The sequence below is a fragment of the Leguminivora glycinivorella genome, chromosome 17 (assembly GCF_023078275.1).
Source record: "Leguminivora glycinivorella isolate SPB_JAAS2020 chromosome 17, LegGlyc_1.1, whole genome shotgun sequence".
NCBI classification, from domain to species: domain Eukaryota; kingdom Metazoa; phylum Arthropoda; class Insecta; order Lepidoptera; family Tortricidae; genus Leguminivora; species Leguminivora glycinivorella.
In genome coordinates this window covers 17,544,432-17,568,461 of record NC_062987.1, presented here as the reverse complement: position 1 = coordinate 17,568,461, position 24,030 = coordinate 17,544,432, and the positions used below count along the sequence as shown (strand labels likewise).

Genomic DNA, 24,030 nt, shown 5'->3' with positions numbered 1-24,030 from the left:
TTTTAAAAAATCCAAAAAAGTATAGATGAATTTTAGTTTCTAAACTACGATTCGAATGTTTTTTTTTTCTAATTGTTTATTTTCGATGGAGCAAGGGTATTCAAAATATTCAAATCGCTTTTGAAATCTTAAATTAGTAAATGAAAATGCAATAGTTAACTGAGTAACGTAATGCTTTAAAAACTCAAGTGGACTTTTTTTATCTAAGGAGTAATTTCGATAAAATATTATATTTAGCGAGGGTATTAAAAGTTGTGTTTTATATCTCAACTTAATAAATAGAAAATCAAAATGACAATAAAAAAAATCAATATGTTCTCGAAGATAAAATTGATACCTTCGGCTCTCCATTCTTGCTCGGTCAATAAAAAATACGAAATTTATATCCAAAAAAATACAAAAAGTTTATAGAATCCTGGGAATCGAACGCACCTTCACGGCATGACAGACGACTGTACACCAACGACGCCATTACATAACACGCTGTTCCCGACGAAATTGGGCTATACATATATAATTATTTAAATATAAATAATAATGTCAAATCCATACTAATATTACAAATGGGAAAGGGTGTGTGTCTGTTTGTTTGTCCGTCTTTCACGGCAAAACCGGAGCGACGAATTGACGTGATTATTTAAGGGGATTTAGTTGAAGGGATGGAGAGTGACATAGGCTACTTTTTGTCTCTTTCTTACGCGAGCGAAGCCGCGGTCAAAAGCTAGTTTATTATAAATGGGAAAAGCTGGTTACTCTATAATCTGAAGGGGAAGAATTCGTTGTTTCACCAAAGATAATGTGTGTTTGTTTGTTTGTCCGTCTTTCACGGCCAAACGGAGCGACGGATTGACATGTTTTTTAAGTGGAGATAGTTGAAGGGATGGAGAGTGACATTTATGCTACTTTTGTCTCTTTCTAACGCAAGCGAAGCCGCGGGCAAAAGCTAGTACAGCACGGGTAGCATGGTCGCGCGATAGACGATAAAATATCAGGCCGTCCCTGTTGCACTATTAGTAAGTGCGATTATAGGGACGGCCAGATGTTTTATCATTTATCGCGCGACCATAATTGCCTGCCTGGACCAGATTATATTGATGATAATTATTATTTGTAACCATTTAGTTAATATTGTCTTCAGTTACCGCGATAGTTACTCATGAAATAAAAACTATGAAAACGGATTAAATCGCGTATAATGAGTTTAAAATTCATCCCGATGTTTCAAACACTTTACAGCGTTCGTGGTCAACGGGTGACTGAGGAAAAATTACAATGTGCAAAAGCTACCCATATTCTTGTATATAACCATTTAGTTGTTGTAGAAAAACATTCACACAACAATAACATAGGTCAACCAGCTCAGTAAATGCAATACTTTACTAATACTATGCCCACACTATGACCTATGTATAATGTATTATACCAGACGTGTGTATTTTATTTTATCAACAAAGGCATAATAAAGGATTGTATTGTATTTTTGTATGAAAATAAAAAATAGGAAAGCAATATAGTAATAGTCAAATATTCCATTAAAAAAATAAAAAATACTTAATAAATCCATAAAAGTTCAAATTATTAAAAAAAACTTCGGACTCGAACCCACGATCTTCTGCATCATAGTCGGTCGTTTGACCGAGACGCCATTTCGATTTACATTAGCAGTGTCGAAATACACGATATGTGTCTTTGTTGACAAAATGCATCATTATTTCTGAGTCTGCTTGAGTTAACTAAACCAATATCTTTAAATAATTACTTGTCAAGAGCCAAATGTCACTGATGACAATGTCAACTAAAAATGCGCGAAATATGACGGCTCTGTGTCTGTACACAAAAATTTGGCACGCACATTTACGTAAAATTAATAAAAAATTCACATGGATTTGTCCATGATTTCTGTATGAAACAATGTATTTCATTCACTACCGCGACGACGGATAATGTATAGTAGATGTATGCGCATATTTTTATTTAGTTGTAGTGTGCGGTGACTAAATAAATGGTAGATGTTTTTTGTATGGAAAGCGAGCCACCTTAAGAAAAAACTATTAAATGATTGATAATGGTTACATATGTTACTAGAACTACATATGTTATTACGATTTAGTGAATTTAACTAAAACTTAGTTAAAACAACTCTAAACTCTTCTCAACTCTTAAACTACGGTTTTTCCAACTTTGTAAGTATTTGTATTTTGACGCATAGGCAATTATCTCTTTTTAGTAGTTCCTTAGAAAGCTACTAAAATAGGAGCTTATTATCCAAAGGAATACGTAAGATCTTCATTATTTTTTTACTTTGTTTATTCGGTAAATATTCGGCAAAGCAACCGAATTATCCGGCCGAATACGAACATTGAAAAACTTGCCGAATATGCCGAATACCGAATATTTACCGAATATTCGGCCCATCTCTACTTGTGTCAAATTACCTTTAAAAAAAACTGTTCTACGTTAAGTTAAAGGAGTAAAATTTGTTGTAACGGTTACCGCTAACATTTGGCACATTCTATAAGAATACGTGTATTTGTCAGCGTCAGCGTCACTTCTCCCTTCACCGACTGTGAAGTGGTAAGGTTGTACCCTACACACTACCAGGCGGTCTAGCACAACTTGCGCTCTCGCGCGCGAGTCTTCAAGCGCGACTTCAGATATGCACGGGTAGCATGGTCGCGCGATAGACGATAAAATATCAGGCCGTCCCTATCGCACTATCAGTAAGGGCGATAGGGACGGCCAGATGTTATATCATTTACCGCGCGACCATAATTGCCTACATGGACTCGCAGTATATATGGAACGCACGTTTTGATAAACCGTACCGTAAGAGAAACAATGCTGCGCTTTAAAAATAGCGTGTGACATGATTGCCTTTGACTTCCCATGCAACCAGTGGCAGCGACTGGCCGAGGACCGACCCATGTATCGTCGTCTCATGCCTGGTTTTCCTCTTTGAAAGACAAATGAGCAGGCCTCTAACCCCCGCCCACCTGGGGGAGCATACCTGCCGTGTGTATGGAAGTGGGATCCTCTCTCGAATTGGGCTACACAGCCACGATGGCGTGGATAAGTGTCGTTCGAATGCGTAATCTGAATGTGTGATCTGTCATAGATATAAAGGCAAATAGTACCTGAATGTAAGTAGCCAAAGACAGAGGAAATATCTTAAGTCCAGTGATGATGATAGGAGTCTTGGCCCTCTCCATCAAGAGCTTGATGCTGCTCTTGTAGCGTTCAGAGCGCGGCAGCCATTCGCTTTTGTACGCCGCCGTTACCAATGAATCACTCTGTTTAACAGCAAAATACAAAAGTTAAATTTTGAAAAGCTTTACACTTTACATATCTAGTGGACCGATTTCCATTAAACTAAGACTAAGCACAGTCCCGACTATTTCAGCTTTATTACTAACTAGCTTTTTCCCGCGGCTTCGCTCGCGTTAGGAAGAGACAAAAAGTAGCCTATGTCACTCTCCAATCTCTCCATCCTTTCAACTATCTCCACTTATTTAAACTTTAAAATCACTCCTTCAACTTGAAATTCACGACAATTCGTCGCTCCGTTTTGCCGTGAAAGACGGACAAACAGACACACAGACTTTCCCATTTATAATATTAAGTATGGATATTAGTATGGATTCATTCTGAAGAACTTAAACAAAATACTTATAATTCGCCGAGAGATGGCGCTATACAAAATAATCTCATAATTATGTTTCTCATAATATAAGTCTACAGAATTTTGTATATGAGAAACATTATTTTAATGAAATTTGTAGGAACGGAACCCTAAAATAACGTGTCCTAAAAGTACTGTCATTACTGTCAACAGTGTCAACCATTTGGAACCTTAGGCCACTCTACTACAAGTACTACAACCGTGTCAAAATGACAAGCAGTAGGAGATTTCTTACAATCTGATTTATAGCGTCATTATGACATCGTTCTACAGTGGTCTAGGGTTCCAATTGGTTGACTGTACCCTAATTGTTTTTTTAACCGCCTTCCAAATCTCAAGGGAAGGGGTTCTCAATTCGTCTGTATTTATTATTTTTTTTAATGTTTGTTCCTCGATATCTCCGTCGTTACTGGACCGATTTTGAAAAATTTTTTTTGATTGAATGGTATATGCATACAGATTGGTCCCATTTTTCTCAGAACCCATATCTGGTGGTGGGATCCTGGATAAATCGAGGGAACTCCTCAAATCTGAAAGGCATACATATGGTGATTTTTGTGTTTTTAAAGGAACAGCATGCATTTACGTACGGAACAGTGACATTTGGTGCAGTGGAACTCCTGATGATGGTCAGAATGGAACTCCTCAAATCTGAACGGCACACTTATAGTGACTTTGGTATTTTTATAAGAACAGCATGCACTTACGTCCAGAACAGTGATATTTGGTGCAGTGGAATTGCTGATGATGGTTAGAACGGAACTCCTCAAATCTGAACGGCACACTTTTTGACAGAAGTTGAGTTATGCGAGCCGGCTACTAACTTATTATTTCTACCCACATTATGACAAAAGAAATGTTTGTTTAACTTAGATTATTTTAATAGGTTACTACATTGTCTGCACGTTAATTGTAAACTGTAAAAGAAATATTCCTTAATAATTAAGTAATTTTTGTAAATCTACCTACTTTAAATGCACGTTAGTCTATAAGTTATAAAAAATTGTATTCTCAAGCGAGTGAATTTTGTAAATTCTTTTTGGGAATAAAGATCTTAAACCGTACTTATAGTGACTTTGGTATTTTTATAAGAACAGCATGCACTTACGTCCAGAACAGTGACATTTGGTGCAGTGGAACTGCTGATGAAGAGTGAGCTGCCCCTGGTTAGAGTTCCGTTCTGATAATCATTCTCATCTGTAAGTACTTCAGAATCATCCAGATTTCAAAATTGGTTCAGAAATGACGGAGATATCGAATAACAAACATTAAAAAATATACAGACGAATTGATAACATAATCCAACATTTGAAAGTATTTATCACCAGAACCCCAAAGGAAGGCGGTTTTTTTTCTTAAAAATTATTTAGTCATGTTTTTGCACCGCCTACAACTTTTCTGCTTTGCCTAATGGTTGACTGGTAGAGAATGCCTTATGGCATTAAGTTGTGAGTGTGTGTCTTTGTGATTAAATAAATAAATAAGCCCTCGGTGAGCTAATCCGTCTCGCACTTGGCCGGTTTTTTTTTAATCTTTCTTTAATCACTATAATGGTCAAAATGCTTTTTCCCCTCACTAGCTCGGAAACACATGTTTTGTCCTTTAATACCAGTGGGTAAAAACGCATTTTATCCACTAGTGGGTAAAGTAATTTGACCTTGAATAAAGTCAAATTAACTGCTTTAAAATTGATAAAAGTAGGTGAATCTAGTAATAAAGATGATTTACCACCTGTGGAACTACTAGAAGCAGTGATAAACGCATTTTTTGCGTTGTAGTTTCCTCGCTATAGTGAGGGGAAAATTTTTGTGTTACACTCGGGTGCAAATGTATTTTACTTCTCGTGTGTTAAAAAACTCGCAAGTTCAGGATTCTATTCTCGAACCACTCGCTTCGCTCTTGGTTCAACTACAGAATCCTTTCACTTGCTCGTTTTTCAATTCCACACTCGGCGTTAAAATACAACTTTGCCGCCTTGTATAACAAATAACTATTAATCGATGTAGGGAACAAATCAAATAATTTTATTAAATATCTTTTGATTTGTTTTTTTTTTTTTAAATAGTGACACTACTATACAACGTGTTATACCATCCACTGAAAACCTGAAAACAGTTTGTTCAGAATCAAGAGTAGAATCGATTAGGCTATATTTTAATGCAGGTTGTTTTTAGGGTTCCGTAGTCAACTATTAGGAACCCTTATATTTGTATTTAGTTTTAAATTTTTTGCGTGCCCGGTCTAAAAGTTACAAACGCAACAGTTACTACTGTATCATTGATAGAGGATTGCACAGCATGGGTATCTACTTGGTACTGTTTTAATACTGGCTGTTCTTTTTATTAAAGATTGAATTGTCAAAACTTCGCTCTTCTGGCACAGTGATAAGGTTCAATTTAGCATGGCAAAAATACGACAGTGCAGTTCCTATTACTACAAAGAGAATCTCAGTTGCCAATGTCAGTTTTTTTTTATACTACGTCGATGGCAAACAAGCATACGGCCCGCCTGATGTAAAGCGGTCACCGTAACCTATGGACGTCTGCAACTCAAACAGTGTCACATGCGCGTTGCCACCCCATTAGAAACTTATACATTCCCTACACTACCGTATTTCAGGCAATAAGAGCTAAGACGATAGTTAGTGTAGTGGTTCCATCGTCTGGCTCTCAGTCGTGACGTCCCTAGTTCGAACCCCACGGTTGGCGTAGGCAATAAGAGCTGTTTTTCTTATAATTTGTAACAAACTATAACCTTATTTATTGACTTTTGTTCCAAACCCAGTTTGTATGACTAATAAATTGATAATTGATAAGATACCTAAAGCCTATGTCTTTGAAATAAGGATTATGAATTGCCAGTAATCTGTGTGGACCATGATGGTACACTAACACGTCACACGTACGTAATCAACGAACGTAGAGTTACTAATCAAGTAGAATTTCTAAAATAAAAGAAACAGCAATATCTTTGGAAATAATACACCGATTTAAGAATAAATTCTTTAGAGTAACTCTAAATAAAGAAAATAATTTGGGGTGTCTGGGGTTTTCAGTGGCTGGTGTAACACGTTGTATATAAATTATAAAATTAAATAGATACCATACACTAAAGAAAAAGCGATCAAGCCCACTGGTGGCGAAGCCGGGAATCGAACCCAGGTCTCCAGCTAAGTTTTTACCTCGTATGTAAGTTGGGTGCCGAGCCACGCCGGAACGAATATCTGGAGGTTCAAAGCCATGAAGTAGCCAACCATGAACATTTGCGTTTCCAACGATGATGGCTTTAACATAAAAATATACCTACATTACCTACTATCAAAGACATATATAACTCCGTATAGACAGATAAAGTCTAACAAAAAAACGTACCTCAGTACCATACAGAAAAAGGTACGGTGGCCTAGATGGCATTACACCTTTGGGGTACGCTCAGCTAGATGGCGCTAATATTAATATTTGACATTTTAAAACATATCGAGCTAAGAATATGGGCCAAATTGTCAAAACTGAGGTTCAAAAGTTTTAAGCCTGTGTCAAGAGATGGCAGTCTATGCACTATGATTACACATTTTACTTCGACAGTACCTCTCTATAATACTCGATTCTCTTTGCCTACTATATAACCTAACCACAAAATTAAAATCTTGAAAAAACCCCCGACAACATAGTGGATCGATTTTCTAATAACATGGCTAATAAGAACACTCCTGACTAATTGAGCTTTCAAACAAAAAACCGGCCAAGAGCGTGTCGGGCCACGCTCAGTGTAGGGTTCCGTAGTTTTTCGTATTTTTCTCAAAAACTACTGAACCTATCAAGTTCAAAACAATTTTCCTACAAAGTCTTTATAAAGTTCTACTTTTGTGATTTTTTTCATATTTTTTAAACTTATGGTTCAAAAGTTAGAGGGGGGGGGGGGACGCACTTTTTTTCCTTTAGGAGCGATTATTTCCGAAAATATTAATATTATCAAAATCAATCTTAGTAAACCCTTATTCATTTTTAAATACCTATCCAACAATATATCACACGTTGGGGTTGGAATGAAAAAAAATATCAGCCCCCACTTTACATGTAGGGGGGGGTGCCCTAATAAAACATTTTTTTCCATTTTTTATTTTTGCACTTTGTTGGCGTGATTGATATACACATTGGTACCAAATTTCAGCTTTCTAGTGCTAACGGTTACTGAGATTATCCGCTATAAGGGTTCCTAGTTGACTACGGAACCCGAAAAACTAAATCTAACTCGGTTTATCCGTTCCGTTCAGGAGCTACGATGCCACAGACAGTCACACACACAGACAAACAGACACTTCAAACTTATAACGACCGGTCTGCCTGCTAAGCCGCGGTCCAGGGTTCGAATCCCGGTAAGGGCATTTGTTTGTGTGATGAGCACAGGTATTTGTTCCTGAGTCATGGATGTTTTCTATGTATATAAAAGTATTTGTGTATTGAATATATCGTTGTCTGAGTACCTGCAACGCAACACAAACCTTCTTGAGCTTACCGTGGGACTTAGTCAATCTGTGTATAAGAATGTCCTATAATATTTTTTTATTATTTATTCATTATAATTTATAACACCCCGTCGTTTTTGCGTCGGGGTTAAAAATAGACTAATAAGGGCACTAAAAGGGGATTTCTTGCCAGAATGGACAAAAATATTTGAGAGATTTTTTGGAAATAGTGTGAAACAAAACCCAGACTGTCTACTATAAGACTGTCACACTAAAATTACCTACTCGTATTGTTTTCTACTCTTAATTTATAATCACTAACATTATTCAATCATAATAATATGTATTCATAATGCAAAAAGCTGCCTGTGTGCAACTGATATCTATTTCAGTTTATAATTATAATTAATTAGCCTGTGTGGTGACGGGTTAAGAATTTCACCACCCCCTTTCTTCCCGTGGGTGTCGTAGAAGGCGGATATGGGTTAAATTGTGGCGTAGGCGAGAGGCTGGCAACCTGTCACTGCAATGTCACAGTTTCGTTTTCTTTCAACCCCTTATTTGCCAAGAGTGGCACTGAAGCTTTAGTAGTTTCATGTGTTCTGCCTACCCCTTTATGGGATACAGGCGTGATTGTATGTATGTATGTATGTATAATGCAAAAAAAAGTATGAAAAACGTAGTCCCAAATACGTCACGCAGGTAAAAAAAGAAGTCCGTAAATTTGAAAACATCTTCTTTAAAGTGCAGAAAGAAAGAACGAGTCCAAGCGTAAATTTGAAAACATTTTAGAAAACGGTTCTTTTTAAAGACGCAAAAACGAAAGACGTGTCTGTCTGTCTGTCTGTCTGTCTGTCTGTCTGTTTGTCTGTCTGTGTGTGTGTCTTCTGTGGCATCGTAGAACGGATGAACCGATTTTGATTTCGTTTTTTTGTTGAAAGCTGAAGTCGGGAGGTTTTAATATGTTTCATGAAAAAACGGTCGGGGGTTTTTTCGAAATTTTTACCAAAAGCAAACCGCACATGATGACGCAAATGCTTCCGGACCCGGTCCCGTATTGCACGAACATCGCCCCACCGATCACTTCCTGAAACTTGTTGCAGTATCTGAAATACACCGTGTAGGTAATCAGGTAGAAAGGTCGGTAGGGTGTGGGTATATGACCCAAATAAAGGAAAAAATCAACGTTGCGTCGTATCAGGAAGTCAAAAGGAAGGCAGAAGACCGGCACGCATGGAAGTTGCTCCACCGACAAGAGTCCAACTCTTAAATGATTGATGATGATGATGAGGTAATCAGAAAATCCTGTTAGTATAAGGCCTGAGTGTATTTAAAAATATTTTAAGCAGGTTACTCATGTGTTAAGTCGATATAGCGTTCGACATGTTTCGATCCATTTTTACATGTCGAGAGCGCGACGCATAGGCTTGTGTAGGACATGTACTAATAGTACAAAAGACACGATTCCCTGCACTGTACTAGACCGAACTACTCCCAAATGATTCTGCTCTCTAGTACATTTAGTACACTCACACACGCGCAACAGAATGGGAGCGAAAGGAGCGAAGAGCCGAGGAGTGACAATGACAGCAAAGCGATCCGTGTGATCCGACCGAAACCGACCGAGAGCGCGCGAAAACGGCCGATCAGTTCTCGGCTAGTACGAGTGAGCGTTACTGTACGCCATATGCACAATTTGTCTCCCGCTCTCTTGGTGTACTACTGTCCTAAATGTCCTAAAAGAACGAACTAGTACACTTCAGAGATCGTACTAGTTGGGAGCGATCTTTTCAGTGAACGAGCAGGCACAACTCTAGCGACGCATACTGCGGGCGCTTGCTCTGTGTGCGCGGCTGCTGAGGGCGGTCGGAGGGGGGGTCGGCGGCGCTATATCGACACATAACATATCGAACGCTATATCGACTTAACACGTGAGTAACCCGTCTAAAATATTTTTAAATATGTTTTAGTCTCACGGGAGTTTTATAGTTAAAAAGGCCTGCGTGCTGCACGCTCATATAGGGCGTGCAGCGGGGAGGGGCGTGCGGCGTGCATGTCAAACTATTGAAGCTCATACAAGTGTGCTGACGGACTGCCGGTTGGGACGCCATCATAGCGGTTTCGTGTCATGAATAATTTATTTTTCTTTTACTCATTAATGTTGTTTAAAGTGTAATATTGATAGCGTATTATGCAGTAAACTAATGGTGTAGTGAGAAGCTGATGAAGAATTGTTCTCGAAACGCGTTTAGCCTCTTTTTTGTCGTAAACGGCCGGTAGTCCACGTGCTCTTGTAAAATCTAGCTATCAATTTACAAGTGCTAAGTCACCGTACAATGTCGTACTTACCGTACAAAAATTACTAATATTAGCTCATATCACCTTGACACTGGCGAAATAGTCCCAATGGACTGAAGCCATTTAATTTTAAAAACTGAACTGAAGTGTCCTGACTTCCTGAGTCGACGCTTATAACAGGCTTAGTTTCTTACACTTAAAATGAAATATTTTACGCAGTGCACGAAATAAAATATATTATAGGCACACAACTACTAGATATTAAGCAAAAACGTACTCACAACACACATACATACATACACACACACACACACACACACACACACACACACACACACACACACACACACACACACACACACACACACACACACACACACACACACACACTCACACACACACACTCACACAATTATGCATGCTGTTGTACCAACCTAGTAATATATGTTAATTTCCGTTTCTGTGTTACAAATGAAGTCTAATTGTTCTTTTCAATACCTATCTAATCGAGCATGTAATTCGGGCATCCACTGGGACTGCAACACAGTGTAAACTAACGCAGTCTCCAGGGCGCCATTGTACCATGTACCATGTACCTTTTGATCAATAAAATGATTTATTATTATTATTATACTCTTTATTTATTTTCTTTCTTAGGCTAGGCTGTTTATAATATGAATATAAAAGTAAAATACAAAAACACATACAAAACAATATAAAACACATATAAACACATTATAAAAAACCTAACCTAGGGTGCCGCCAGCAGCGGGGCAGGGCCCAAGCTGCCGGTGGTTAGGGCTGCAGAGAGAGGAACCGTCGAACTATCCGTGCTGTGTCCAAGATCACCGCCTTCTGCATCTGGCCCTTGATCCAGCCACCTAGCGAGAGTCTCTTAAGATGTTGGTCGAGACTCTTCGCTATGAGACCGTTCGCTGAAACGACTATCGGAACAATGATCGTTGATTCAACATCCCACATGGCGGTTATCTCGTGAGCCAAGTCTAGGTACTTACTGGACTTGTCCTTCTCGGCTTTCACGAGATTCTCATCATGGGGGATGGTGATGTCATGATTATTATTATTATTATTAAAAGCACCACATACATAATTAGAAGAAAAATATGGACAGTAGTTATGTTTAAACATTTAATAAGGCAAACAGAAACATATAAAGTAAATTAATTGATCGTGACATTCGTGACGTCACTCCTCAGTATTTCATAGTAATTCCATATGAGCAAATCGTTTTGGCAGTTCTTAAAAATAAGCTGATTTGACTAGTAGAAAACTAGCCTACTGTCGTTGTTGCCAAGCCTTAACTTAGCTGACCTTAGAAGTGCGCAAAGTTCTTATGAAGTTATGACATACTTACTCTAATAACAACTCGTAATGATTCAAAACTTTACGAAGCTTGTACTGCTGTTGAACGTCTGTCGATTGGCAGGCAGATTTTTCCATTTTCAAATTTTCCATATCATGGCGGAGAACTTTCACTTGACCTATAGCCAATATCATCAAACCAGCGAACAAAGTATCAATGTTTACATTATACATCATGTGGCCATATATGAAGAACGTTTGGTAAAGAAATATTGAAATAAAATAATCATCCCTCGTTTGATCTGACAGAAAATAGTATTTGCAAATAGGTAAATCAAGTGTGTTCCCAAATATCCAAAAACCAAAAACTGGTAACAGCACATCAGAAAAATAAGTGGTATTTGACAATACCGTGTTCAACCATAAATATTTTTTGTAATAATCATTGTGTTTCACAACAATTGCCCTGCCAATATCGTCGGTGCCTTTAAATTCTTCGCAGTCCAACTTTTCGAAAATGGCGGCGAGTTTTTTTCTTTTAAAAAGTATCATAGACATCTTGAAGCCCACGGCAATTTCGTTGAAGGTGAAAATGATTTCTCTTACAAGCGTTTCGATGCGTCGTGGGGTGTAATAGAGGTTTAACATCAAGAGGGCATTATAGATGACGTAGCTGATGATAAGATAGGTGAAAGAGAATACTTTATAATATTTCTCGGGTATTTTTCCGGGCCATAGCCCGAAAACAGTCCAGCAAAGTCGGTTCTGCTTGAAACTGTCAGATTGCTTGATACTGGACGGCGTAGGAGTGTCAGATTGCTTGGGCGCCATGATGAAGAATAAAGGAAAAGGGAAAGGGTTGTAATTCGTAATTTTCAGAAATTATATCGTTTATGTAAAGACGTTTACATACTGGAGCATTGCAGGGATGTTTTAATAAATTTGCATGTTATAAAAAAATATAGGGTACAGTTACTTTTATCGTTTTAGAAATGTATGTATTTTTAATGATGAATGAATATTTTATAGACGACGAATCATTAGCACTTTATTTTTGATTTAGTTATAAAAACTAACTGGCTCACAGTATCAGAGTAAAAAAAACTGATATTTTACTCGTACGATAACACAAAACCTGCAGTTGTACCTATTGTGTATAAGATTTTTCACCACACCAACTGGTAAAGGCTTTCTTTGCTATTCGAAAACAAATAGCAAAATTGCATTTTATCCACAAGGGGGCAAAGTAATTTCATACAAATTTTAACTCGATTTCTTAATCTGGCTGCTAGATTTTACCTATAAATGATGATTTTAAATCATACATATTGAATAAATTGATGGATTTGATTTATTTTGATGTTTTACAGTCAGTATTTTGTTCGTGTCGGTGTGGTGAAAAATTTTGTGTTTCACTCGGTGGCAAAGTTTGTTTAACCTTCGTGCCTTGATACCCTCGCAACGCTCAAGATTCCACTTTTTGAACCGCTCGCTACGCTCGCGGTTCAATATTGGAATCTTTCGCTTGCTCAGGTATCAATATTGGCACGTGCGGTTAAACAACTACTTTGCCCCCATGTAAAACAAATAACTATTAAAATGTATGCGAAAAATATCATTTATGGTAGCAAATCAGTTTCAAATAAAAAACATCAACGCGCTATTTTGGCAGTCGTGTTCTTAATTGAGTCGAGTAAAAAAGTCATAAGTTGAAATAGGTAACCCAAAATGCAAGTTGAAAAAAATATAGGTAGGTAGGTACAGTCAGCCAATTGGAACCCTATAGTCCACTGTAGAACTATGTCATAGTGAGGTTATAAATCAGATTGTAAGAAATCTCTTACTGCTTGTCATTTTGACATGGTTGTAGAGTGGCCTAGGGTTCCAATTGGTTGACTGTACATATATGTACTATTATTTTGAAATTTCCTACAAATAAACAAATGTATGACTTGTGTGAGAAGACATACTAATAATAATTAAAAAAGTCATAAATGTGACCACACCTTTACATGTCACGCTATAATTTAATCGAAGGTGTTACTTTTTTTATGCGACGTAACGGTAACAGAAAAGATACTTATTAGTCATTACTCGTAATGATACACCGCACTTCCATTAAATTTCTTTGTGTAATTAGGCCATTTTAAAATTGCTACAGCAATTTCTTTTGTCCTTCAACTTCGGTCGTCATACATTTCCTTTTTTTATTCGACCCAATACTTTCTTAATACTTAATACCCAAGACAATAGTTATTTGTTATACAAGAGAGCAAAGTTGTATTTTAACATTTTTAACCGAGTGTGGAATTGCAACACGAACTAGCGAATGGATTCTAGGGTTGAACTACGAGCGAGCGAATGGATTCTATGGTTCGAAAATAGAATCATGAGCGAAGCGAGTAGTTCAAAAATAGAATCCTGAGCGTAGGGAGTGTTGCAATACACACGAGTTAATATAACTTTGCATCCCGTGTGTAACACATAACTTTTCACCTCACTAAAGCGAGGAAACACGCAATAAAAACAACTGGAACATAATTGCACAGAAATAAGTAAATTTGCGTTTATTACAATTTCCACGAAGCACCGACCGACACCACAAAAGTTTCAAATTAAGAATCAAGAAGAAAAATCTATTTGGGTGCGTTCCGTTTCACGCGTTTTGAGATTGCAATGTTACTTAAGGTGCGTTCTGAATAAGTACAGTGGAAAAGTCAAAAATACAGTTTCTTGTACGATTTCAAGTGTCTTATGGTGACATCATGTTATAAAATTGTTTGAATTTTATGTTTTTAGTCGGATACAATTCGATATTAAATTATTTTTACGTTCGCATCACATGATTTGTTAAGACAATTTAAGTACAGGAGAACATTGTCCTGTCTGGGACATGCCTTTACAAGAAATTATATTTAAAAAAGTAACTAATGACACGTTCGGATTTCAAATATTCTTTGCACTCTTGTGGATAAAATGCGATTTTGCTATCTGTTTTTAAAGAATAAAAAAGTCCTTTCCGAGCCAGTGAGGTGAAAAGAGATTTTTTGTAGAATTATTCGTAATTTCGTACTATGATAGTACTAAGTACAATTACAATTTGGATTTCTTTCAACCTCTTTTTGCCAAGAGTGGCGCTGAAACTTTGTAGTTCATGTGCTCTGCCTGCCCCTTTATGGGATACAGGCGTGATTATATGTATGTATGTATGTATGTGTGTAATAGTACTATGTATTATAAATGTGTCGCTTAATTTCAAAGTTAGGTAAATCCATTCTGCTGTAAGGTTGATTATCTTTCAGATCATATGACTTTTTTAACTCCTGACGCAAACACGACGGGGTGTTATAAGTTTGACGTGTCTGTCTGTCTGTCTGTATGTCTGTATGTGTGGCATCGTAGCTCCCGAAAACATGAACCGATTTAGATTTAGTTTTTTTTTGTTTGAAAGCTGAATTATTCGGGACTTCGGGAGTGTTCATAGCTACGTTTCATGAAAATCGGTCCACTATGTATGTTTTTTCAAAATTTGAATTTTGTGGTTAGGTTATTTTAGGATCGAGGAATAGAGAGTACAATTAATTATACATATCGTCAGTACTTTTAAAAAATCTCGTATCTCACGCTGTTCCTCAAAGTTAAAACGCAGTAAGTCTATATGCATTCCATACATACTTACTACAATTTTCTTTTCATTGACAGACGAAGATACAAGTTTTTTTAAAAGTAGTGACGATATGTATACGAATTCTTATAACAGCCTAAAACACTGATACAGTAGTACTTTGCCATCATTAAGACAATACTTGACGACCGGTCTGGCTCAGTCGGTAGTGACCCTGCCTGCTAAGCCGCGGTCCTGGGTTCGAATCCCGGAAAGGGCATTTATTTGTGTGATGAGCAAATATTTGTTCCTGAGTCATGGATGTTTTCTATGTATATAAGTATGTATTTATCTATTTAAGTATGTATATCATCGCTTAGCACCCATAGTACAACCTTTGCTTAGTTTGGGGCTAAGTTGATCTGTGTAAGGTGTCGCCAATAAAACTCTACTAAAAATATTTATTTAAATTAAGGAGATTGTTGGATCGAGGTCGAAGAAAAGTGTTTAATTAATTAAAAAAACGTCAAATAAAAATCCTTTAAATTGAACACTGATTTTCAAAAATAGCACCCCATTCATGCGCTTCCGTTTCCAATTGCCAAAGTTTCCTAAACTTTTCGAGAGTTGCCAGGACAGAATTCAAATTCTCCAGCATTCAAGAACGAATTCAAACATGTCCTAATTCCGAACCTTTTCTAGAAAGTAAAACTATATTTTACGAACCTATTCAGTTTCCTTGCAACTGTATCTGCCGCCACACCTCGGACACTGGCGATCAAATATATGAAAGAGGCGCGTTCCTAGCACAGTCTAAACTCGTGTAGGTGAACGCGTACTACTACTACTACGCTTGTATGAGTGACATATGACAGGTCGACTGTTCGCGTTTTTGACAGGCGGTAACTGTGAGGTTACCGAGAGGGGGTGGGCGGCACTTTCAGCGGGGAGCGGGAGTGGCCATACTGTACGATAGTACCTACTCTTAGTACTCTTCATTATATATACTGTGCTGCCGCTCTTTGCAAATAATGGGATTATGAAGTAAGTCCGAATGCCTTTGACATTACCAACATAACTATTCACTTGTCAAAACTAAACCTAACATTTAAGCTAACGACATAAGACCTAACTTTGAATGTGAAAGAGTTTAACAACAGCAGCAATGCCGCGTCAGTATTTGTACGTTACTTCACGTCCATCTTTGCGCCTTCAAAATAGCGTATGTAGCTCGTTACGACAGAGTTCTAAAGTCGTTGAGCAACGGCGTTACTGGAACCATGTCGCCGTAAATTGAGGTTGTAGTGCAGCCCGTTCGCCTGTTTGAGCGCGCTGGCTACGTATTCGCTCGGACATGACAGCCTTTGAGGTTATATTAAAACAGTGTTGCCATAATTGGAAATCTCCCGCGGATCGGGGACATTTTGAGAGGCATTTTCATTTTTGACAACATGGATTGGAAAATGGGAATTCGATGGACAACGCAGCCAATTTAAACTTCGTTTTCAATTTGCCGTTGAGGCTTCGTCGTTGTCGTTTATACGTAATTAAGTGAACTGTTGAGTGTAAATGAAATGTCACATTTTTAGATAACATAAAGAACAGATTTTGCTTTCCTGCAGTGTAGCTTTCCAAGACCAACACGCACGATTACATCATGGACAGTTTAAGATAAAATTTTGCCTATTTTTGATATTTCACTGATACGTGTAAAAATTCTACCGCTAAGCGTGTTAAAACTTGAATGTCTTATCCTTCTTTTACATTTCAAGCGTATTGCAGAATAGATACTCCTATTGGTTTCTTCATAGTTAACAAATTAAAACGAGGTGTTTTTTCTCCAATAATGGACGGCAGTTCTCCAGTAATGGATCCTCCATTATGGACAGTGAAATAAGTTTAAAATTTTGCTTTTAAAGCCAACTGACACTCAATGAGGCAATTTTATATACCCCAAATAAAATTAGTTTGGGTTATTTTAAGATAGGATTGTTTCTTGTAAATTTTGGTTTCGCAAATTGTTTCTTGTCCATCGCAGTTTTCGGGTTCCAGTTATGGACTCTCGCAAAATATCACTATTTCTTTATATCTTTGGAGCAACAAACTAGTATGTTTAATACCTTATCTCATGCTTAATGCAGTAAGTAAAACTCATTCAAGTTTACACCGAGTATTATTTATTTATTATTTTAAACATGAACTCAACTCTCTTAGCAACATTACTAACCATTCGTCCTGATATTTTTTTCAGTAAACTGATGACTTTTATCTTGCCGCCAAATTTCAGAAATAACCGAATTAAATGAAACTTAATTCGGTTTAAAATTAAGCAGCTCTATGACTCTAGTTTTTGGTACATTGCCGTCAGTTTTTAGAAACTAATTTTAGAAACTTATCATTAAGGATTTGTGTTTTTTTGTCCATAATGGCATCACCGTCCATTATAGGGTATTTTACATTATTGACGACTTAAAATTACGTAAGAAACAGGGGTCAATCGAGGCATCGCACCATAAATTGAAATAGGTAACCAATTTTAATCATTATCCTTTTTACTTAAGGCTCATCTACGTTTAGTAAAAAGGGTTCCTTTTTAATCTAACCTTCACATAATTTATTTGACAATTTGTAGACTGTATTACATGGGAATAGGGTGTATAAATGGTCAAAATTGTTCGTTAGAGGGGCGATAAATATAGCCTATTGGGTCAGTGCTGTCGATTTATTTTAGACGGGTAATCGTGTCAGTTGGGGCGAGGGCTGGGGGTTATTTTGAGGGGACGGGTCAGTATTTTAGTATAAAGTACTATGTATTTATTTTGGACAATGTGTATTTATTAGCAGTTTAACGGGCGAATTTATTTTAATTACTATTCCTTGCAATACACACAGTCAATCACTAAAAAAATTACATTATACATTTTTGAGTTTCTCCATAACTTTTGACCCAATCATAAAAACTTGGATAACATTTTAAATTCCGTTTTTATCAATTTTAACCGGTTTCTGGAGAATCTTGGTTTCACAGCAAAAGGGAATGTACAAGTTTCTAATGGGGTGGCAACGCGCATGTGACACTGTTTGCGTTGCATGCGTTCATAGGTTACGGTGACCGCTTTCCATCAGGCGGACCGTATGCTTGTTTGCCACCGACGTAGTATAAAAAAAATAGTAGAATCATTGAAAAATTTAAGAACATGATAACTCAAGAAAAAAAGTCGGGAAAATATTTTAGTTTATGTACCTATAGCTCGCGCACGCACATTTTAAGCTCTTAATTTAGTTCTGTAATTCTCATGAAGGAACAGATAATTCTGAGTAACCAATAAACTTAATCCAGTATAAGAATTAATCGCTACGCATATATTTAGGTATAGTATTTGTACCATTCTAGTGGCGATGGCGGTGCTTTACAACACTATGTTAGAGTCATATCCAAATATTAATTTAAAGTAGATATGTTACGTAAAATACACGTCTCTAGCATGCAAAATTTATTTTCAGAATTTTAAAATTTCCAATAAGAATCCAATAGGAAACTGAAATCCATTTGAAACATACCTACGTTTCAATGACAACGTTGACGTCATAGCAACAAAAAATGGTACATTAACAACAATCATGGCAACCCGCAGAGAGAGAGAGGGAGAACAGGTTTCATACCAGTCACCGCCTTACGTCCGCGAAGTGTTTTTAAATTCCGTCCAACATATTTAGGCGACAAAACCCGTGTTTTGCTGCCCAAAATCAGTGATTAAAGATACTATTTTGTTCTCAATTTGACTAGTAGTGAGTTTACAGTGTTAGTGTTGTTGTGTGCGTGTATTGAGTGGTCATTTTCTGTGAAAGGTGAGTGAACTGTATTAGCGTCCAAGGATGCCCTTCTGTGTTGTGAAAAATGCCGGTTTTTTAATGCTTTCTTTTTTTAAAGCGCATTGACATTGACACGTCTTTTTTAGGTAATTGGACTGTCGAATTGTCGACTAATATGCATAATGTTTTTGGTCGTTATTGTCATACCATCAAATATTGTTGATCCATACTGCTTACGAACATTTACTAAAAGAATTTTAAACATTTTGAGCAATACTTTTAAGTAGTATTGCGATTCTTTTGGTTAAGGATCTGTTGACGTAGGTAGTACAAAGTGTAGTCATAATTAATTTCGTACTTCGAATTTGACAGCTAAACCAGATGGCGCTGTATGGCTCAGTAATTTAAAAATTACATTTTAGTTTAGACTGTCAAAAGTGGTCAAATACCACAAACCATTTTTATTTAGACTCTACCGCTCTATATTTTATTAACCCCCGACGCAAAAACGACGGGGTGTTATAAGTTTGACGTGTCTGTCTGTCTGTCTGTCTGTCTGTCCGTGTGGCATCGTAGTCCCGAACAGATGAACCGATTTAGATTTAGTTATATATATTTAGATACTACATCAATTTATAACAATCAGCGCCACTCATTCAAAGCCAATAGGAGTATAAATTCTAAACCTACTAAGTCTATGAAGTCTATCTCAGTTATAACCGGCGATAAAAACTGAAACCGAGACCGGTTCGCCTTGGGCCGGGGCATCAGTAAAACCATAAACATCATTATAACCACGTAATAACAGATCCACTGACTAAGCATGCTATAGATTACTTACATTTTTAGGGTTCCGTAACGTAAGAAAAAGCGAAACCCTTATATAAGAGCGTTTTCCGATATCCGATATCGGATGTAGGAATAATGTCAGAGGCAAATTTGAAAGATGTACCCCCTATAGTTGAACCACGAGCCAAGCGAGTGGTTCGAAAATAGAATCCCGAACTTGGCGAGTTTTTCAACACACGAGAAGTAAAATACATTTGCACCCGTGTGTAACACAAAACTTTTCCCCTCACTATAGCGAGGAAAGCACAACGCAAAAAACTTTTTAACAAAAAATAAAACCGCCTTCAAAAATAAGCGCGTTACAAAACACGGAGAAACTAAAAAGCCAAAAATAATAAACCTTTCAATTCAGATTTCTTATCGTATTGCAATAAGCTAAACATCCAAATTATAAACAAATCAATTATTTTTGTAGTCGGTACCAGACCTGTTCGTCGCCTTGCTATTGCCTGTTTGCCCCACCCAACCATACACAGGCTGGTACCGACTCCAAAAATAATTGATTTGTTTATAATTTGGATGTTTAGCTTATTGCAATACGATAAGAAATCTGAATTGAAAGGTTTATTATTTTTGGCTTTTTAGTTTCTCCGTGTTTTGTAACGCGCTTATTTTTGAAGGCGGTTTTATTTTTTGTTAAAAAGTTTATTTATTTGTTGATTTTTAGTGGTTCCTAGTGATATTATATGTATCAGTCCGAATACATGTACAGTAGTGAAAGAATTATCCTTTAACTCCTAACCATTGAGGAGTTGACCTTCCATCATCAGCTCAGTTGATTTTTAGTGGTTCCTAGTGATATTATATGTATCAGTCCGAATACATGTACAGTAGTGAAAGAATTATCCTTAAACTCCTAACCATTGAGGAGTTGACCTTCCATCATCAGCTCAGCCACATAAAATTATTACCATCAGACGTAAATACTGGTGTACCTTTGAAAAATAGACTAAAAACATTACATGTGCCTATAACATTTGAAGAGTTCCCTCGATTTCTCCAGGATCCCATCATCAGACCCTGACTTGGTGCCAATGGGACCATCTCGGGGTTATACCGGTTCGATCAAAAAAAAAATTTTGAAAATCGGTCCATGATTCTCGGAGATATCGAGTAACATACATACAAAAAAAAAAAAAAAAAAAAAAAAAAAAAAAAAAAAAACATTCAGTCGAATTGAGAACCTCCTCCTTTTTTGAAGTCGGTTAAAAACGCGTTTATGACTGCTTCCAGTAGTTCCACAGGTGGTAAAACATCTTCATCACTAGATAAACCCACTTTTATCAATTTTAAGGAAGAAAATTTGGCTATATTCAAGGTCAAATTACTTTACCCACTAGTGGATAAAATGCGTTTTTACCCACTGGTATTAAAGGATAAAACACGTGTTTCCGAGCTAGTTAGGGGAAAAATTCGTTTTTCCCAATGGGATCGGATATCTAATGTGAATTAAAAAGCACTAAAGCCAATTATCCGTCCGATTATCTGTCTGTTAGTCTGTCTGTCTGTCTGACAAACTGTGTGTTTGTTCCTGAGGACATTCCACGAGAATATATACGAGAATTTACGAAATGCTTTTGCTTTGTACGGTTGCCTCTTCAATAAGCTCCCGAATTTTGAATCAGTAAATACATTTTTTTTTATACCACGTCGGTGGCAAACAGGTATACGGTCCGCCTGATGGAAGGCGGTCACCGTAACCTATGGACGCCTGCAACTCAAGGGGTGTCACATGCGCGTTGCCGATCCATTAGAAACTTGTACACTCCTTTTTTGAAGAATCCCATACTGTAGTTCATCGGGAATACCTCGGCAGGGATCTCATTCCACAGCCGGAGCGTCCGCGGGAGGAAATTCCTCTGAAACCGCACGGTACGCGACCATTTAGGTTGCAAGGTGTGTGGATGAGCGCCCTGTCGATGGCGAGCGGTGCGGTGATGAAAAGTGGACGTTGGCATCATGTCAAACAGTTCCTCAGAACACAACCCATACTGCCAATTCGTAAACCAAGTCATGAGATATTGTCAGACACACAATCGTTTCCTTAGCGTTTTCAGAAGTAAGTATAAGAAACATCGCAATTCGTAAAGGACATTCTCGTGTCGTGGATACCCCGAAAACCTTCTTAGTCGCAATCTTTGAATATTTGGTGTTACACACGACAGACAGACACACATAGCGGTCAAAATTTATTTTGTATGGGGGTTAAAAATAAAGAAAAAAAAAAAAAAAAAGAAAAAAAAAAGAGAGGTGTTATAAATTTGACCGCTGTAAGTATCTGTCTATGGCACCGTAGCTCCTAAACGGGTGAACCGATTTGGATGCGGTTTTTATTTTATTTGAAAGACTTACCAAAATAAGTCCAGCTATTTTCTACTTTCTGTGTCGGGGGTTTTTAAAATATAAATTTAATGTTCCATTTTTAACCCCCGACGCAAAAATCGACGGGGTGTTATAAGTTTGACGTGTCTGTCTGTTTGTTTGTCTGTCTGTCTGTTTGTCTGTCTGTCTGTGTGTGTGTCTGTCTGTGGCATCGTAGCTCCCGAACGGATGAACCGATTTGGATTTAGTTTTTTTTGTCTGAAAGCTGAGTTAGTCGGGAGTGTTCTTAGCCATGTTTCATGAAACTCGGTCCACTATGTCGCGGTAGGGCGTTTTTTCAAAATTTTAATTTTGTGGTTAGGTTATTTAAATATAAATTTAATGTTCCATTTTTAACCCCCGACGCAAAAATCGACGGGGTGTTATAAGTTTGACGTGTCTGTCTGTTTGTTTGTCTGTCTGTCTGTCTGTCTGTTTGTCGGTCTGTCTGTGTGTGTGTCTGTCTGTGGCATCATAGCTCCCGAACGGATGAACCGATTTAGATTTAGTTTTTTTTTTCTGAAAGCTGAGTTAATCGGGAGTGTTCTTAGCCATGTTTCATGAAAATCGGTCTACTATGTCGCGGTAGGGGGTTTTTTAAAATTGTAATTTTGTGGTTAGGTTATTTAAAGTCATTGTTAGTGCGATAGTAGCTCAAAACATCGCTAAACGTATTAATTACTCAGTAAACATCGTCACCCAGCTAATAGGTATTACAACATTACCTACTTGTCAAGTCACGCAAGCCCTGACGATGACGCATTCTCGTAGATCATAGCTCAATTAATATACCACACGGTAAATGAGAACCTGCAGTTTTGTGTCGCTTTTTAATTAGGCTTGTAGTTATTAGGTATTTAGTATGTTAAGTAAGTTATTTAGTTAAGTGCGTAGAATAAGAAATATACGATATAGGAGCGCTTTATTTTATCCACTGCTTAGTTTGGCGGAATTGTTTTTTTGTAAAATAGTTGTAAGCTTCTTGTTATAAATAAATAAAAAAAAAATCTTATTTAACTTTTCGTGTCATCTTGAAGAATAAGAAAATACTAATTAAGTACTTACTTAAAACATTACATGTTTATATTTAGTTTTACTTTATATTCACCTAGTTCGTTGTCTGTCTGTGTGGCTGTCCCTATAATCAAATCTTGTAATGCTGGGAGTCAGGAGGTGGGTCGCGTCGCCGGAGAAATTCTGTCGAGATTTTTGAATTTTGTTAAAAGAGAGGTAGGTATATTGGTATAGTATAATTAACGATAAACCTTTGTACTGTAAGTACATACTACATAAAAGTTTCAACCAAAAATACATACTACATAAGAGTTTTTTTTGGCATTAATTGTTGCGTAGTTTCCTCAAGCAATCGATTACGTCAAGATGTTTTTTAGAGCCTCAGATGCATCGGTATTGTCTGAGGGTGAACATATTCACACCGCTAAAATAATAATTCTCTACCTTTGGTTTCGACGGATTGAAAAAATGTTGTTAATATAAAAAGACGTGGGTGACGTCATTTCCAAACTCAAACAGACGTGACACATGGCATCAGAGAGAGTGATGGCAGTTGGACCAAAATGGTGACTGCTATCGGATGTAAGAAGCGCCTGGCATCCGTTGGCCCGTTGGGTGGACGAC

The 24,030-nt window shown here is 37.3% G+C and overlaps 1 protein-coding gene across 5 annotated transcripts in view; it reads left to right on the top strand.

Annotated features, from left to right (window-relative positions):
• The window catches only part of LOC125235175 (protein PALS1), a 246,351-nt gene that overhangs the window by 8,182 nt on the left and 214,139 nt on the right, over positions 1-24,030 (top strand). The window contains exon 1 of one of the 5 annotated variants that reach the window (XM_048141635.1): positions 19,045-19,218. The exons of the other annotated variants lie outside the window; for them this stretch is intronic. The gene's annotated coding sequence lies outside the window, so the exon portion shown is untranslated. Of the gene's footprint in view, positions 1-19,044; positions 19,219-24,030 lie in introns of those variants that run through there. 5 annotated transcript variants of the gene reach the window in all.